This window comes from Vicugna pacos, chromosome X, assembly GCF_048564905.1.
Source record: "Vicugna pacos chromosome X, VicPac4, whole genome shotgun sequence".
Lineage (NCBI taxonomy): Eukaryota > Metazoa > Chordata > Mammalia > Artiodactyla > Camelidae > Vicugna > Vicugna pacos.
In genome coordinates this window covers 5,781,203-5,799,971 of record NC_133023.1, presented here as the reverse complement: position 1 = coordinate 5,799,971, position 18,769 = coordinate 5,781,203, and the positions used below count along the sequence as shown (strand labels likewise).

The following is an 18,769-nucleotide window of genomic DNA, read 5'->3' as shown; positions in this document are numbered from 1 at the left end:
CTCTCAGACCCTGCGATACAGAGCTCCTGGGGCAGACCTGGGGACCAGGCCTGGCCAAATAGCATTTCAAATCCCTTGACTACAGTGACTGGCTAGGGAAGAATCTGTGACCCATGATTATCCAGGGACAGCCAGATGTGGGCTTTTGCTAGAATTTCTAAGAAAGAGATTTGTTTGTTTATAAATCCATCTTCATCTGTGAGACTGAAGACAGCACTGAAGCACTGAGAAACACAGAGCTACACTGGAGAGAGACAGACCCCACTAGGTAGCATTTCGGCACCTGGACCTGGCTAAGCCTGAAGGCCGCACATAAACTATTCAGTTCCTTTTTTTTTTTTAAGCACCATTTGATTTGGGTTGCTAATGCTTGTCACTGGAAAAAAGAATTCCTGGCTTATTAGAATACGTACTAACCTCTATAGAGAATTAAAATGATACTGAGTGCTATTAAAGTCACTTTTTCATTATAACATATGACCTATGGACATACAAATGCATTCAAAAGATACATCTATTTTACTCAATAATAGAAAAGGAACAATCCGTAATCATTCAAGTCAGGAAGGAGAATATTGCCAGCTGCACAGGAGCTCCCCTGATCACCATCCATTTTCCCTACTAGAAGTTACCACTCTTGACTTTGGGGATAATCATTTCCTTGCTTTTCTCTGTAGTTTTACTCGTCTGCAGCCTTAAACAGAATGAATTTTGTAGTAATGGAATCATACTGCTTGTATCTGGGGGGTCTTGCATCTATCACTCACCATTAAAGGCCTGATGTTCCTCTGCAAAGCTATAGCTCATTTCATTCTCAAAGCTACTGTAGCGTTCAGCAGATGACAGTGCCACAATGTATCCATTAGGGAGTAGTTTTTGTACCCCGTGTTTACAGTGGAGAATTCATTGAAGTCGATCAGTCCAACAGAGCTCATAACGGAAACAAACTGAAATGTTATGTACTGCTCTTTGCAGAAGCCCGATCCTGAATCAGCCCAGCCATCTGCCGTCCTTGGTCCACATCCAAGCTGCTGATGGCTGCTGAGGAAAAACCGCACAACCGAGCGAATTCATGTTACTACAGATCATGATCTTCAACCCCAGCTGTGCGCTCCTGACAGCAAGCAATTCTGCGACCCCTCTTCATCTTTCTTTTCCATCCTGTAGTCCCAGCCGGGACAAAATCTCGCAGCTTTCTCCTGGCTCCTTCTCTGCACACTCTCAGTGGATGACCTTGCCTAAGGGTGGTCTTTAGGTACAAAGTTGCTCTTTTCTCAACTTGGCAGTGGTGAATCCTATCTGCATCCATGCCCATCTTTGCTGCCATCTCTGGGGCCCAGCTGCCCTTCTTTCCACGTGACACCTCCCCTGCATCCCCCTCTCTCCTACTTGGCAGCATCTACCCTTGGCTGCACGCTCCCTGCCAGGAGTTTGACACTGTCTGTGAAAGGCTTTTGCCTTAATAACCTCATCTTCAGTATCCCTGCTATGTGACTAGGTCTTTTCATATCTCATCTGGATCATTACAGTCTTCCTAACTGGTCTCCCTTTAATGCTTGACTCCTTTGGCTCCAGATATTTCCCTCTACCAAAGCCAGAGGATTGTTTCTGAAATGCAGATCTGATTATATGAATCTGTGTTCAGGAAATGAACTCAGATTTACATCATAACAAATGACCAGAAACTGGGGGCGGGTGGGGAACAGCAGCACAAACATACTCTCTCACAGCTCTGGAGGCCAGACGTATGAGATCCACGTGTCAGCAAGACTGGCTCCTCTGGAAGCTCTGGGGGAGAATCCATCCCATGCCTATCTCTTAGCTCTGGTGGCTGTCAGCAGTCTTTGGCTTGTGGACCCGCCACTCCAACCCCTGCCTCCATCTTCATGTGGACTTCTGGTCTCTGTGTCTCAAATCTTTCTTTTTTATAGGGACACCAGTCACTGGACTTAAGGTCCACTGTGAATCTGCGATGATCTCATTTCAAGATCCTTATCTTAATTATGTCTGCAAAAACCCTTATTTCAAATAAGGTTGCATTCTGAGGTGCCAGGTGTTAGGACTTAGACATGTATTTTGGGGGCTGCTATGTACTCCACTACATGCCTCCTTGATTAAAACCATCCAGTGGTACCCCAGTTCTCTTCTGGGTATACCTCAACCGCTCAGTCTGGAACACCTTCCCCAGCCTAGGCAGTCTCACCTCTCCGTGCACCTGCTCTGCCAAGTATGCACATTCCTCCCGCTGAAAGGATCTCCCCTTCCCAGTCCTCTCCACCCCGTGTCTTATTAAGTCTCTGCTCAGGAATGCCCTCCTTCCCTCTGGACTCCCCCATCTTTCTCCAAGTCCACAAAGTGCTCTGTGTAGACCCACAACTCATAGAACACAAAGCTGAAAACCATCCCCAAAGCCAAACAGTGCAGTAGACTGGAAATGTGTGAAATTTTATATGGATTGTTTAATCTAAAAATTTTTTTTAAAGTCCAAATACACTTATTCATAAGTTACCTGTTAGTAGAGGCAACCCCCCCCCAAAAAACCCAAATCTGATTGCTTATGAAAATGACAACTATAGTTTCCCATTGCACAGAAATTATTTAAAAAAATTATTGATGACTATCAACAAAGAAGAGGAAGTAAGAGTGTGGCCATGGAATTCTAAGATGTAACTGGTTATTATGGTATTACTTAAATTGAATTGTTTATCTACACCCTACGGCAAAAATAACTGGACCATGATGTGAATAGTCTAGATGATCCTTTATTTTAACAGCATATTTAAATTACAGTCCTGTTCACATGTAGGACTGAAGGGCCAGTTGAACCAAAAAATGTGCTAAGTAGGAGGAACAATTTTTGGAACTTCAGGTCATGCAGGAAAAGCAGTTTTGTCATCTGGTCAGTGCCAGAAATGTAGGAACAAGACTTGTTATCAACACTGGATGACATCCTATGGCTATCTGGCTTTATGTCCTTTTTTAAAAAATCTTTTTTTTTTTTATTTTGGAGGGGGAGGTAATTTGGTTTATTCATCTGTTTATTTGATGGAGGTACTGGGGCTTGAACCCAGGACCTTGTGCATTGTAGGCATGCACTCTACCACTGAGCTATATACCCCTCCCCCTCTAATTCATTTTTTTATATTTCTATTTTTAAACTTCTTATTGTGGTAAAACGTGCATAATCTGAAATTTAACATTTTCACCGTCTTTAACTGTATAGTTCAGAGGCATTAAGTACTTTTGCAATGATTTTATTTCACCTTCCTGAGGAATTCCAGAATGCATGCAGCATAACTGAGAACTGGCTTGAAAGTGCGACACTTGGCAGTCTATTTTTTTTTTAAACCTATGTGAGAAAGAAATCTTTATGTCTAATAACATGTTTGAGAATTTGATGGACTATTTTTCTTGATGTTCTCCCGGTAGAGAGAGAAGGCAAATGGGTTTATAAGCTTATCGACATGATGTAGGCTGTGATTTTTTTTTTCAGTGCATCCTGTGCTTTCTATTTTGGACTGAACTTTCTGGTTTGTAGGATAAAAGAATATCAAGAGAAAGTCGGCAAACGGTCAGGAAAACCAGACTAAATCCTGGTACTGATCCAAATGGAGAGTCTGTGAGAACATGATGAGTGTCCACAGAATCCTGGACACCTTTCAAGTCTTCCTAATGCCTTCATGTGTCGTGAGGCTAGACGCTGAAATAACAGGAGAAACACTGAGAACTTTGACAATTCTGGTGTCTCCAGATGGGGTGGAGTTATTTCAGTCTTTTCCTGGATTTTGATGTTCGTTTGGGCACATTAATGTGCACACAATTAAAGAAAATTTTGTTCCAACTAAAAGATAACCGTCATTCTGCACAGGAACAGTTTCTGAGCGATCATTAAATGACGGATCGATGAAGTGCTTCCAATCTTCAGCTCGCAAGTAGGTTAATATGAAAAAGGATGACATAAAGGTTCTCTGTTCTTTCTGTGAGAAAGTTTCTCCCAAATGATTTTTCAAGTTGAGCAAAAGAAAAAGTGCATAATTGCAGCTGTCACTAGATCATTTTCTCCCCCATTTTTGGGGTCTATTCTGCTTGCTGGAATTGTGCAGACAGCTTTGATCACGCTACCGTTGCCAAGCGACTCACTCATCTGCCGAGTCCTCAACTGCCAAAGTGAACCGGACGACACTCTCTGTTCCACACAATCCGATTTCTCACCCTGTGCTTTGAACTCCATTAGCATTGCCTTAAGAAGAGAGAATGCTTTCGGAATTTTTTGACTGTATGAAACAGAACACATGAGGCTTGGTTTTCATAATTTGGATTTTTATGTGGATGCCCAGACAGCTCCCGTGTCCTGTAATTACTGTTTGCTCATCTCTCTGCGTTCTCTAGCTCCAGTGCTTCCAGAAGTGCTGGCCTCCTTTTCCGGAAGCAGAAAGGAGAAAGTCACTTTCCCCGCCCTCCTCCACTACCCCTGAAATAAGAAAAGTTATTTGTAGTCCGCTTTTATTGGAACTCTTCATTGTATGGACTCTCTCTGTTCCGTGTAAGGTGTTCCTAGGGTCTTGGGACAGCACACTTTTTTTTGTGAAAGCAATACCTTCTTAAAGGAAGACTGCTTCCGTGTTTCAGCCTGCACTCATTCCTTGGTGACAGCACTACTGACTCATGCTGAGGGGTGCAGCCTGGCCTTCCCTGTGACCCCTGGCAGCCCTTGGGCCAGATGAATTTAGTGTTAGTTGATTTCTGAGGCCAGTGAGTGTGTGCACACCAGCAATTTTCTGAATCAATGAAATAATGAATTGAGGCATCCAAGCAGAGCAGTGGGCCTCAGACAGCATCCCCTCTGTTTGCTGCTTCCCACTTGAATTTTCAATAAGCAGAAAAGTTCAGGGGCTGAGGCATGGGTGGACAGATAAAATACAGGACACCCACGTACATGTGAGTTTTGGACACACAACAAATGACATTTTAATATAAGTATGTCCCAAATATTGCTTGGGATATACTTAGAATAAGCCAAAAGTCTACTGTCTCACATTTCATTTGAGTGAAGCTGGAGACTTCACTGAAAAACTCATTCTTTAACTCCTTTTTTCTGCTTATACTTAGCAAGTCCTTCAGACCTGTAAGGACCAACGTGCTGGCCACCAATCACAAGTGACTGTCAAGGTCTTGAACTGTGGCTAGCCTGAACTGTTATATGAGGTAGATGTCTAAGACTTTGCATGAAGAAAAAAAGATACCAGATTTCCAAGACTTTGTATGAAGAAAAAAATGTTTCTCATTAATGACTTTAGTATTAGATTATGTGTTGAAATCATACTATTTTGGAGCCATTGGGGAAAAGTATATCATTAACTTCACTTGTTTCTTTTTAACTTTTAACATGACTACTAAATCATCTAGAATTACATATGTGACCTGCATTATATTTGTTAGATAACACAGCTTTATAGTTGGGAAATGTTTTCTTCAAGGGCCAGTTAGTGACTATGGTGGGCTTTGTGGTAGACAGGATTTATGCTGAAAATTCTCAACTTGGTTCTTTGTAGCCACTGACAATACTGAAACAAATGGATGTGGCCAAGTGCCAATAAAACTTTATTTATAAAAACAGGCAGTGGCTTATCTGGCCCAAGGGTGTAGTTCGCTAATACCTGTTTGAGAGATTTAGGGGTTTTATTTGTAATTTTTAAATGGAAGAGTAGCTCTGTGTCTCTCAGCTTCCTGATTTGGATAGAGGGAGAAAATATCTGTAAGTCGACAATTTACCTTTCTCATTGGTTTGACTACTACTTGGGAAATTACTGTTTACTGCTTTTTTAATTTTTAACAAAGAAGAAAAAGCAGAAATATGACCACTTGTGTGTGGGTCCCTCCTTGTGTCAAAGCCTCCTGGAATCCCGCCCCGGGAAGGGTAGGTCTGCAGTCATCCGTTCTGTAGAGGCAGTGAGGCCACAGGATACACATTTTGTCCCAAGTGCTGCAGAAGTGTGAGGGCATGCTTCACACACAGTCCATGTGAAAAACAGCAACCCCACCTAACAGATGTTAAAGACATGAAACAACAGAAAGGGCGGCTTCCATGCTGGTAAAGTGAAAGGAAGTTTTACAAAGAGCTGTAGAAATAGTAAATCCTTTTTCTCACCTAGTTAAAATGTTCTGTCTACTGAGAGCATGGCATGATGTGATTTAGCAGAATTGATTTCCATGTGATTGGGAAATGTCCTGAAATGTAAAAACTTTTAGGACCACATTAAAAACAAGTAACAGTGACAGGTGCAGATGTTTTTCTGGGAGGCGGGTTGGGGGAGAGCCGTCAGCCATGACTGGTACATAAGTGAGGTATGTATGCGTTTCTCTTACTGACCAGGGAGGCTTACAGGTACTTTGAGAATAAAATGGTCATCCAGGAAAGTGTAACCCCAGGAAACTTATAAATTAAAGTTTGACTTATTACCTGTTTCATGCTCTTCTTTTCAGTGTTGAGGGAAACTGGAAACAATTTATGTCCCTTCAGTTTTGGAGTCCGCGAATCGTGCCTGAGTGTCAGTGTTTAAGTTGATTGTCAGTGTTCGTTGTTACTTTTCCTTTTGGCGCTGGCATGTAAAACTAATCTCGCTGCAGCTGAAGCAATTGCTGGGAACTCCTGTGGGATTTTTTTAGGTTAGGCCTGGTGAAGGGATGTGCTTTTCAGATGTACAAGTTAACAACCTTCGGAGAGAGTGCAGTGAGTGGCTTGTTCACAAGGGCACATCTCTGGGTATCTACTCCATCTTTGGCTTTTCATTACTTTGTCCAAAGTCTAAATATTCTCCTGGAAGAAAAGAAAGTAAAATTTAGTGGATACTACTGTGTAATGGGCACTTGGTTGAGGACTTTACATATATTACTTTATTTCACTATCAAAATTACCGTTTGACTAGTACTAAAATACAAAATCTATAGTAACATAAAACATACAAGATACTTAGTAATATAAATTAATATATATAACTTAAAATACTCCATTTTATTCTCTAACTAAACCATCTATCATTAAAGCTGCTTTCCAACTGATACAAATTGAAGCACGAATTATCAGTCTGATAATTTCCAGATTCTTGGTCTAATAAGTTCTAAATCATTTGTTGCTTTTCAGAAATTGTTGGTAGGATCTTTGTTTTAATACAGCTGCCACTAACAAAATGAGGCCAGGATTCTACAGGGGTAATGCGTTAAGCTATCCCAGGAATGCTTTATACTGAATGTTGGCGTCCTCCTCCTAGAGTCACATGTTGAAATCTAAGCCCCAAGGTAATGGTATTTGGAGGTGGGGCCTCTGAGAGGTAATTAGGTCATGAGGGTAGAGCCCTCATGAGCGGGATTAGTGCCCTTACAAGAGACCCTAGACTTCCCTCTCCCCTTCTGTCCTGTGAGGACACAGGGAGAAGGTGCCCTTCTGTGAACCAAGAAACAGTCCATCACCAGATAACCGAATCTGCCAGCACCTTGATCTTGGACTTCCCAGCCTCCAGAACAGTGAGACATAAATGTGTGTTGTTTACAAGCCACCCGGCCCATGGCACTTTGTTACAGGACCTGAAGGGTCTAAGACAAGGGACTTCCCATTAAAATGATAGACCCTAATGGATCCTGGCTTTGTTTCAGCCGCAGGGGGGGGAGGGGGGACATTGCTTGCACATCATCACCAGGGGGCTCACCTGGACAGGCTGTCTCAGCCTTGCCTAAATGCCACCACAAGGCAGCCAGTCCTCAGGCCTGCTCCATGCTCCTCCACTGTAGGGGGTCTCCAGAGCAGCAGGTGGCCACCACACCTGCTTGGCCATTGACACCTGTGTCCATTCAGTAGCTGCCTGGGGCTGGCAATGTCAGCACAGTACGTGTTTGGGAGCCTTTTAAAAAATTTGAGATCCAGTTGAAAATCATGCACTGCATTTGGCTATGACTTTGTAATTTCCTTGAATCTAGAACAGTCTGTCTGCCTTTAGTTTTTCTTTTCAGCTGCTGTTTTGAAGTGTTCTGGCTGATTGTCTTCTACAGTGTCCCATGCTCTGTATCTGTCTGTTTTGTCATGATTCCATGCAGGTTGGACATTTTTGGCAAGAACACTGCAGAGGTGATGTTGTGTCCTTTTCATTGACTTATCAGGGGCAGCCAATACCCAGGCTGGACTTTCATTGCTTTTATTGAGCTCAGTTAGTAGGTTAGGGCTGTGCCCACTCAGTAACCACATCAGGCAGATAACTTCTTTCCATCATAAGGAATGAGTCAATGAGGGGGTGAGATCTTAGCACTGTGAAGGTCTCTTCACACCCACCCCCTAACTTTTCCTGTTTCAAGTATTACATTGGTAGTTACAAAATAGTGAATTACTAATTTGATCATTTCTTTCCATCTCCCCCGCTAGCTTTATTGAGATATAACCGACACATTAACACTGTGTTAAGTGTGAAGTTTTCTACAAGTTCTCAGCTGAAATTTTGCTAGGAATAAGAGCTTGATTTCTGCACACTCAACTTTTGAGCATCTTTATAGCCTCATGGATTGTATTTTGTTATTGTTGTTAGTTTTTTTGGTTTTCTGTTATGTGTGTTATAATCAATTAGCATCATTATAGTTTTTGATGCTCAGACTGTCCGTCCATTGGCCAGTGGGAGTCCTTTTGGCCACCATCACTATTAAAAGGCAGATTCCCCCTCCACCTCTGAACCTCCTACATGTGACGTGGTTATGAAAACTACATATGGACTTGATGTTTTTGATATTACTGTGTTTTGCCCAATCTCATACTTCAGCCAGAATTTACAGCATTTAAATTGCCAAAGATAAACATCTCAGGCAATGTTGGCATTCCATGGCATTATTATGCCGGCTGAAGTTGCCCTGGACCACAGGAAAATTTTATTTTGATAAAACATTGTGGTTTACCTATTTAAGTCAAGATTCAAGTTTGCTGAAAATTTTATGACAGCAGAAATTCACTGACCAATCCCAAAAAGTTTATTTACATCAACGTGTAAGATAAAGCCCCAACTCTCAGTGATTTGGGAACAAAGGCATTTTTTGAAGTCACAGCAATTCATTTTAATTTGATACAAACACTTCTTGTGGCATTTCCTTTGTGTGTGTGCACGCGCACCTGCACACGCGCATTACTCTCCTACAGGTGGTGTGTGTAATGCTCCAATGAAAACAGTGTGCTTGCCTGTGCATGTGTCTGTTTCTTTGTATATGTCCCTGTGTTTCTGTGTGCATGGCCGAGCACGTGAACAATGCTCCATTCTAGATGGCACATCAGTATATGTGTGTGTGTGTGCTTCATGTGTAAGGTACTTCAGCTCATGATAAGCTACTTGGCTCTTGAAGACGATGATCTCAATCCACTTTGTAGAAGTAATTGCACTCTTTTCCTGCATTCCTTTCATGCAAAAGGTTGCTGAAGATGATTGCCACCCAGTTTTATTGGAAAAAATGTCCTTTATTTACTGTTATTTGATGGGGGTATTTCCTTATATTTGCATATCTCTGATGCAACACAGAGACGTTTCTGCCCCTTGATGTGCACTCTTCTCAAGTTGAGTCTTACCTAATGAAATGATTTAAGTTAGCTTCCATGACGCAGAAACCTTTGGTCTATTAACTCATGCTCCAAACTGGAGTAAAATGAATCTGGGAAAAATTACTGAGAGCTGCTTGTGTGGCTCCCATTACATCCTCTTCTTCGGAGACTGGGAGGCAGAGGGAGTCCTGCCTTGGGTAATGAATTACAGAAATGTGGCCTTGTTTGTGCTTGATTATGATGATAGCAGTGTAATTTAGTGCCTAGTGTGAGCTGTGCTAGAAATGTTAAAGCTTCTGATCCAGCCAAGATTTTTCCCTAGCTTGCTTGTTAATCAGGCTCAAAAAGCACTAGAACCTTTTGCTAAGTTAGTAAAATATCAAGAAGAAAAATTACAGTGTATAAAAATAGCAAGAGAACAGAACAGTAGGTCAGAGTTAAAATATGTTTTGCAATCCAGCATGTGCAATCTTCCTTTTCTTTCCAAAGAAACTTCATCGGATCTTTCCCTGGGTTTCCACCGTTATTAGTGGGGAGGGGCTGTGTGCTGGTGCAGTAACGAATGACCCTAGTGACTTACAACTCAGCTTATTTCTCATTCTTGCTACATGACATGGCCGGTTGGCCTGAGGCCTCTATGACAGTCATGTGGGGACTGTGGTTGATGGAGATGGGGAGGTGGGGAGAAAATGACCATACTGTAAAGCATCCCCCTGAACTGTGGTGTTTCTCACCCTCACGGGGGGGGAACAAGTCACATGGTCATACCAGAGTTCAACTGGGTGGGGATGTTTCATCCCGCCTCAGGGAGGGTCCCTGAATACTAGTGAGCAATCCTGCAGACGCTACTCTAGTTATCAGGACCTAATACACTGAAGTGCTGGAAATATGAGATAATCATGCTAATGGCATGCTCAGTCAATCCAGATTAGTAATAAATGTGCTGTATCTGCGGTGTGCTAAGGAGCCAAACATAATATGCTCCAAACCATGAGGTCACCGTTGCCTTTGCTCATTTTCTCCCTGTGAGTGATCACATACTTGGAATTCTTTGAATATATCTTGGTGTCTGGGTCCTAGAAGTTTCACACTTGATTGCCTGTAAGAGTTTTTCTTAAAGAAGGGGGAAATTGATTTTATAAATATAGAAGTAACAGATTCTCATTGGTAAGAATTTAGGAAGTACAGAAAATATTTTAAAAGAGAGTAAAATATGCTATAATCCCACCACCCAGAGGTTGAGAATTTCAGTTCAGGAGACACAAAAGCACAGCATAGATGCCACTGACTTAAACAAAAAGACAACCCATTTTAAGAACATTTGTATTCCTTTGATTATTAAAAAGGTTGAACATCTCCCTACCAGATGTTTAAAATTATTTATTTATTCTCTTCTGTTTGGTCTGTTTCTCTCTGTGTAGAGCTGCTTTGAGTGTAAGTGATAGAAACCCAATTCCAAGTTGTATTGGTGACAAAGAGCACTGACTGGAGTGAGGACAGAGGTGCAGCTGGTTCCTGGAGCAGTGGAAACAGGGATTCCAGGCCACCAGCTCTCACAGACATGCCCAGTCCATCACCTCTGCTTTCCTCTTGAGGCTGGCTTTGTTCTGTCACAGGAGCTGCTTCTCCTGCCTAGCAGTGGGCGTGGAGGCCGGCATGTCTCAGGCTTAGATCTTTAGCTGTGCCGACAGGGAAGGATTCCATTAGACCCAGTGGACCTGGCCTGTTTCTCAAGCGCACCTGTGGGACCAGTCAATGGCAGATGCCTTTGCTGGAGCAAATGGTTGGAACCGGAGAAGCTGGCACCAGAAGAGGGGTGACTCTGCCAGTAGAAAGTGGGGGCACTAAGTGTGTCCCACACCATTTCACCTTATAAAAAAGAATTTTTCACTTGAACAAGTAGTACATTAATACATACTGGCTGCTGAATTTTCAGTGTATGGAAAGGTAATGTCCAGCTCATGTGTCACCTGCAGGTGCCTCTCAGAGGTACCATGGCTGCCTGGTGTACGACCTTGTCAGTCATTCTCTGCGCATTTGCATATGTGTAGAAACCCTCCAGATATGACTAGGTGTAACTATGGCTTAGTCTCCAAGAACTGCCATAACAAAGCACCAAAATCTGGGTGGCTTAAAACAACAAGAATTTACTGCATCAAATTTCTGGAAACCAGAAGTCCGAAATCAAGGTTTTGGCAGGGCCACGCTCCACCTGAGGCTCCTAGGGGAGGATCCTTCCTTGCTTCTTCCAGTTTCCGTGGTTTGCTGGCAATCGTTGGCCTTCCTTGGCTGGGAGATAATCACTGCAGTCGCACAGACACACACTTCTCCTGTGTCTTCATGTCCTCTTCCCTTGGTGTGCATCTGTCTCTATGTTCAGATTTTCCCTTTTTATGAGGACACCAGTCATACTGCTCAGGATCCATTTTAATCACTTCAATTTAACTTGGCTACCTCAGTAAAGACCCTATTTTCAAATGTCATATTCTGAGGTACTGCGGGCTAGGACTTCAACCTTTTTTGGGGGAGAAAAAATTCAATCCATAATAAGTTGAAAACATGATTTTCAAAAACCCAGTGGTAACTTCATGTATATACTGCTTTGAAAATTGTTTCTTTTGGGTGAAAATAATCTTGGAGCGCTGCCAACATTAATGCATTCACTTGTTTCACCCCATATAATTGCTGCACAGTTTCTATAGTGTGGACTTTAATGTATAGTCTTATAAACAAATACAAGTATCTCACTAGTGTGAACATCACGAATTTTAATTGTGGGGTCAAAGGTCCTGTGCATCTAAAACTTTCAGAGATGCTGCCAACTGCCCTTCAGAATCCCCCCCCACCTTGAATGATGGGGGCTCAAAGGTACCTCATCCACATACCTTCACTGAGACTGGATACTACTCACTGGTTCACTCAATTTTTCCCAAACTGAAATGGTGTTTACTATATTTTTAATTTTACTGTTTGCTAGTTAGGTTGAATATCTTTTCATGTCTTTGTCAGCTTTGCCTATTTCCTGTTCTGTAAAGTGGCAATTTGTATCCACTTCTTTTCAGTTTGTTCCACTGAGCTGTCAGTGGTTTTCCTACAAATTTGTGACAGTTCTTTAGATATTGAGCATATTAATCTTTGTTCTTTTTTTTGGTAGTGTTTTCCCTTACTGTCCTTTTAATTTTAAATTAAAAATATTTTAAGCATAGTAAAATCTGAAGATCTTTTCTCTGTGATTTCTGCTGTTGCTTTTATGCATAGCAGTTCTTTGCAAAGGTCTATATGGCTCTGTTGTCAACATCTAGCATTTTACTCTGTCTAGCTGAGTACTAACTCTGGTGGCCTCTGTTAACAAGATCAGGGTTTGGCAAATTTTTTCTGAAAAGGGCCTGATGGTAAATATTTCAGGTTTTCAGGGCCATATACTCTCCATGGTAACTACTTCACTCTACTTCACTCTACTATTATAGTTGGGATGCAACCAGAGACAACACCTAAATGAATGGGCATGTCTGTGTTCCAATCAAACATCATCATCATCATCATTATTTTAAAAAACAGGTGGCAGGCTGTAATTTGCCAACCCCTGGACTAGACAATTGCCAAATCTCCCATTCAGACAGGCTATTTAGGTACACCCGTGTCCTTTAGAGAGAAGCTGTAAACACGCAGTCTAACTGTCATTACAAAATCAAATGGACCACAATCAATTAATGGCTTATTTTAAAATAGTTTTTTTGCATACATGAACTCAAGAAATAATGGGTTATGTGACTGCAAGTAAGCCCTGCCTCCTTCTAGGCATTTGGGTCTGAGATTCCTTTATTTGTCGAGACAAGTGGATCCCTGAAGTTGCAAGGGGCCTTACTCATGCCTCGAACTTGCTGTGAAATTCTGTTTTTCACAAAGAAAAATAAGTACTGATACAGTTCTTCTGCTGACTTAGGAAGACCGGTAGCTTCAGATAAATAGGATTAGCTGTTGTTCTAGGAAACAAACATACCGGTGACACAATTAATGGGAAGGCTGTTATGAAACAAATGCACCCTCTTAAAAAAAGTTGGATCTGCTCACTGAATGGCTACAAAGCAACTAGACAGCATGAGTACATCTCCGGCTGGTATTTATGTCAGACCCTGGTCCACCCAAGTGCTTCTTGGCCTGTGCACAGCCAGTGGTGGTGAGGTCTGGGAACCTCCAGGGTAAGTATCATCTGGCATACTGGTTACACATGCAGATCACTGCTTTTGCAGTTTCTGGCTCCCTCCTGGCTAGAGCAGGAGTACCATGCAGTCTGTCGAATGAATGAGTAAATTCCACGTTAGTCTCCTGAATGAAACTCTTTGGGGAGTGGTGCCTGCGAATCTGCACTGAGATGAGAACCCTCTGTCATCCTTCTGAGGTATTCTTACCATTTGACAGCCCCTCATATAAGCTCATATGTCCTAAGATTAACTTGTAGGGAGTCTATAATCAATTGTAGGAGTTGTTCATGCAACTTACCCACTTTATGTCCAGGGCAAAGAACACTGGGGATATTTACACCTGATTGTAGGAAATGACTCAACAGAAAAAGAGACTTTACGTTTTCAACAAAAGTCCATCTTCCTGGCTTGGCTGTTACAACCATATCGAAATTCTGTCTGTAAAATGTTCTCATGGTTACTAAGATCAGGATTGTTACTAAAATTAATTCTGATACTTTTATCTTTATTTTACTCCTAATTTCTCTTGGCAATATTAACCTCGTTATTCTAGCAAAAATACAACAAAATAAATACAAAACAATCAAGCAAAAATAAACATTTTTTAATTGGCAATTTTGGTTTTTTTGGGGGGGTGATTAGGTTTATTTATTTTTATTTATTTTTTAACAGAGGTACTAGGGATTGAACCCAGGACACCATGTATGCTAAGCACACTGAGCTATAACCTCCCTCCTTGGCAATTTTTTTTAAAGAAAAATTTGCACCATTATCTGTGATAGCACCAGAATTACAAGGAGAAAATGAATTTTGTGTGTCAATTGTTTTTCTGTTGCATGACTCTTTTGATCATATTTTCTTAGTAGTATCGCTTCAAAGGGAAATAATATTGCTTGCATGTTTAACACCGCTTCTTGTAAATTAAATTGGCCTAGAGTTGTTTAAGTATTTAGAGACTCTGTTATAACACAACGCGTTTTCTTAACTACGTGTGTGTACATCTGTGTTCCTAACTGGGCTCTCAGCTGTTGGAGGGCAACTCATGTCTTATTTGTCTTTCTGGAGCCATGCCTCCCATGGTATCTACCCCTTAATACACATCCTCTGAAGGCTTGATGTTTGTGTGGAGGAAGGAACATCTTCATGGAAAATTCCGGCTGATCTGCACATTAGTTACCTTTGTGTTTGTTCTACTTAAAGATGAGATGAACATTTTGACTCGTTACCTATTCTACATCTTAAAAAAAAATCCAGATGCCAGAACCTGTCTATCTTTCACACAACCTGCATTTCCACACGTACAGTAACACCCCCACATCTGCCTACATCAAACTTGGGTGTTTGAATGCCAGCTGATGAGAGCTGATTTTGAACACTCTTGCTTTAAAAACATATTTTTCTTGACAGCGTTCACTTTTCTGGTTCTCAATAGTTTGATTTCTCTTTCAATTCTGATGGGCTAACAGCCTCAGAGATGTTTTGTTTGCACCATTATTTACAGAAGGGGAAGAAACGATCAGATCTTATTTACAATTTCTGTCTGATAAAGACTGCTGTGCCCTAAAAGCAGCAAACAATAAAAACCTAGACGTACAAAACACTGAGTCTTCGAGTCATCACACTAAATAAAACCAAAACAGCTCAGTTCTGGACTGTTGACACAGGGCACAGCCAGCTGCAGGTGCCTTTGTCAAGGACAGAGGTAAGGCCTTGACTTCCTGGTGAATTTTTCCAGTGAGCCTGTAAAATAATTTTCAAAAGTCAAGTCCTTTAAATTTCCTGTTTAACTTTCTACAAACCTTCTGGCTCATCTGTTGCACAATTACCAACAGCAGATCTCTTTTCCAAACAATAATACCTCCATTTTCTTGATAAAATCTTGCTCTAAGTAAGTTGATGGTATGACAGTCTTTTTTTTTTTCCTGGAGTAAATTTTTTTCTGCTTTACCTTTTTTTCTTGTTTGCTTATTGAGGTACAATTTACAGGTAGTAAATTCATTCAAGTGTGTAGTTCAGGAATCTTCACACTATACATAGCTTGTGGGTCCAGTCCAGCCCACTGCTTGTTTTTCTAAATAAAGTTTTATTGGAACACAGCCACTCCCATTCATTTACATATTGTCTATGGATGCTTTCATGCTACAATGGCAGACTTCAGTAGTTGTGACAGTTTCGGTCTGTAAAGTCAAAAATATTTGTTCTCTAGACCTTTACATAAAGTTTACCATCTTGGCTACAGTTCTATGAATTTTGACCAATTTAACAGTCATGTAACTACAACCACAATCAAGATATAAAAAAATTTCCACTGTCCTTAAAAATTGAGGAAGCTACAATTTGAGGTAAGAAATGATTTTAGAGAAGTAAAGTTTTACTCTATATTTAACACTGACTTTAGGTTTTTACCATATAAAATCATTACGCATACAAGATGTATTGGACTATGTGGTTTGCCTTTCCAGCTGTGATTTCCCACTTCTCTGCCCGACAGAACCCTGATTTCCTGTTGAGGAATTTAGCCTTCCACCGTTTTTGCGTCAGATCAGTGGGTGGGCTGGATCCCAGCTGAAGCTCCTCTGTGCTTGCTGGTCCAGTGATGCATTCCGAGATTGGCATATATGACAGAATCAATGAGATGCAAGGCTCCTGGGAAAGGAAAGCCGTACCTGCCCTTAGGTGCTGCCAGAAAACATCCTTTGCTGCTGGGCTTGAATGAGGAAGCATCCTGAATGCCTGACACCCATTGGGGCCCATGTCGGAGGTTTGGTGAGGAAGCGAAACTCAGGCTGACTGGGCAGAGCTGGGAATTGAAGAGAAAAACCAGATTCTGGTTCTGCTGATTTTTTTGAGCCCAGATTCAAGACCTGCCTCTCACTAGCCTTACTGCCGCACTGCTCCCGTAAATTCCCTTGAGTGTGGAAGTTGGTTGGAAAAGAGTTCTCTGTTATTTGTAACTAAATGAGCTCTAACCAATGCCCATTATGTAACACTCAGGGAATTTAAAAACACCTGATACATCTATGGTATAGGTGAGGATTTTATACTACTACTTAGCTTTCTGGGAACAGGACCTGACATGTAATTTCTTCTATTTTTCTTTTGGCCTTGTAATTTCTAATCTGTTAATCAAATTCTCATTCTTTCCTTGACCTAACATTTATTGGGGAACTGCAATGAGGCAGGAGACTGCATGGTGACCCAAATGGACAGTCTTTATTTTGGAGACGTGCGTGTTCCAGTGGGTTTACAGCCCCAAGCCCCAAATGAGAACTAGAGTCAGGTAGCCCTGAGTGCCATGAAGAAAGCTGGAAGGGGGGATGCAGGAGTTAGTAGAGATGGCCAGGTCTCCCGGAGAGAGCAATATCTGAGCAGAACACTGAGTAAAGGGCTGGTGCCTGCTTGCAGCTGGAGGGAGGAAGCATGCTCAAGGCAGAGAACAGCAAGTGCCAGGCCCCGGATAGGAGTGTGTCGGTCTGGTGGACAAACAAGCAGGCATGGCTGGTGGGTGGGTGGAAGAAGAGTTGAAGATAAGCACAGAGAGTCATTCTTAGTGTTCAGGGCTAATGGCTCAATGTGGAACCACTAATAGCAAAACAAGCATCTGGAAATGAATATTTAAGGAAAAAAATGTCTTAACCAAAGGGCAATCAATGTCTTGTGGATTAATCTAAGGCACTGTGGCAAGCCAAGGGATCTCTTTTTGAGAAGGGCGAGCTTCAGGCACCCCTCAAGTCGAGTGACAGGTTTATTAGTGGGGCAAGCTGGGGTGGGCTTCCTAGGGGTAAGGATGCATGGCCTATGCACGGGTGTCTGGTGTAACTCCTCCTGTTCCCTGCGGCCATGCAGTTCACGACAGAAGGGAGACCGAGAATTTCCTACAGTCCTGTCTTCCCCAGAGCCACATGCCACCCAAGCAGTCACATGTCTGGCCTCTCATGTGAACTATCAGTTGTTTGCTTTGATATCTTCTGAAAACACTGCATGAAAGATGTGCAAAGTACCAGGTCCTGTTTCACTGTAAATGCAACAAAACACACTGACAGTCAGGTCCCTGGCTTTGTGCGGAAAACTTGCAGAGCTGTTTCAAGCCTGATGAATAGGAGCTCTAAGAGAATGCCTGCCATGAAGCCCAAGGGGGAAAATTTACATTTTGGAGGCTCTAAGAGTTCGCACCAAAGTCACACAACCTTGCTATTCATTGTTTGAAATGTAATCAACAAAAAAGACTCTGAGTCCAAATGTCCCACTGTTCGTGTGCTTAAGTGAGTGCCTTTTCTGGCCAAGGGTCCAAGAAAGTGATGCAACCTCCACTCTCATGGGAGAGGCAGACAAAAACAAGCCAATAGTTTCTGTGTACCTGTTGGGAAACAGGTAGCCCAAAGAGATGCAAAGAGGGCACCTCAGTCCCTAGTCCTGTGTGGGGAGACTGGGGGGCGGTAAGACGGGGGGTCGTGGAAAACTGGCAGCAGAGGAGCTGTCTGAATGAGGTTTTAAAAATTAAGAAAAAATAATGCTATCAGAAAATGTATCCTTCTAAAATCTACAACTCAGTAGTTTTTAGTATACAGTTGGCCCTTGAACAACATAGGTTGAGCTGCATAGGTCCACTTATACAAGGACACTTGTCAATAATAAGCACTCGAACCATGGTTGGTTGACTCCTTGGATGCAGAAGCACATACATGGATGGATGACTGTAAAGTGATAAACGTGGTTTTCGACTGTGCAGGGTGGGGACGGGGGGATCTGGTGCCCCAACCCGTGTGTTGTTCAAGGGTCACCTGTGTCTACAATGCTGTGTGACTATCAGTACTGTCAAACTCAAAACATTTTCATTGCCCTCAAAAAGAAACTCCGTATCCACTAGCACTCACTTCCCGTTTCCCTCTGCCTCCAGCCCCTGGCAACCACTAAGATACTTTGTCCCTAGATTTGCCTATTCTGAGTATTTCATATAAAAGGAATCATACAATATGTGGCCTCTGTGTCTGGTGTATTTCCTAAG

General features: G+C 42.1%; 1 non-coding gene across 1 annotated transcript; it reads right to left on the bottom strand.

Moving 5' to 3' along the window:
- Window positions 1-3,046: 3,046 nt before the first annotated feature.
- On the bottom strand, window positions 3,047-3,122 carry TRNAC-ACA (transfer RNA cysteine (anticodon ACA)). Its single transcript has one exon. It is a non-coding gene; the product is annotated as a tRNA-Cys (tRNA).
- Window positions 3,123-18,769: the final 15,647 nt, after the last annotated feature.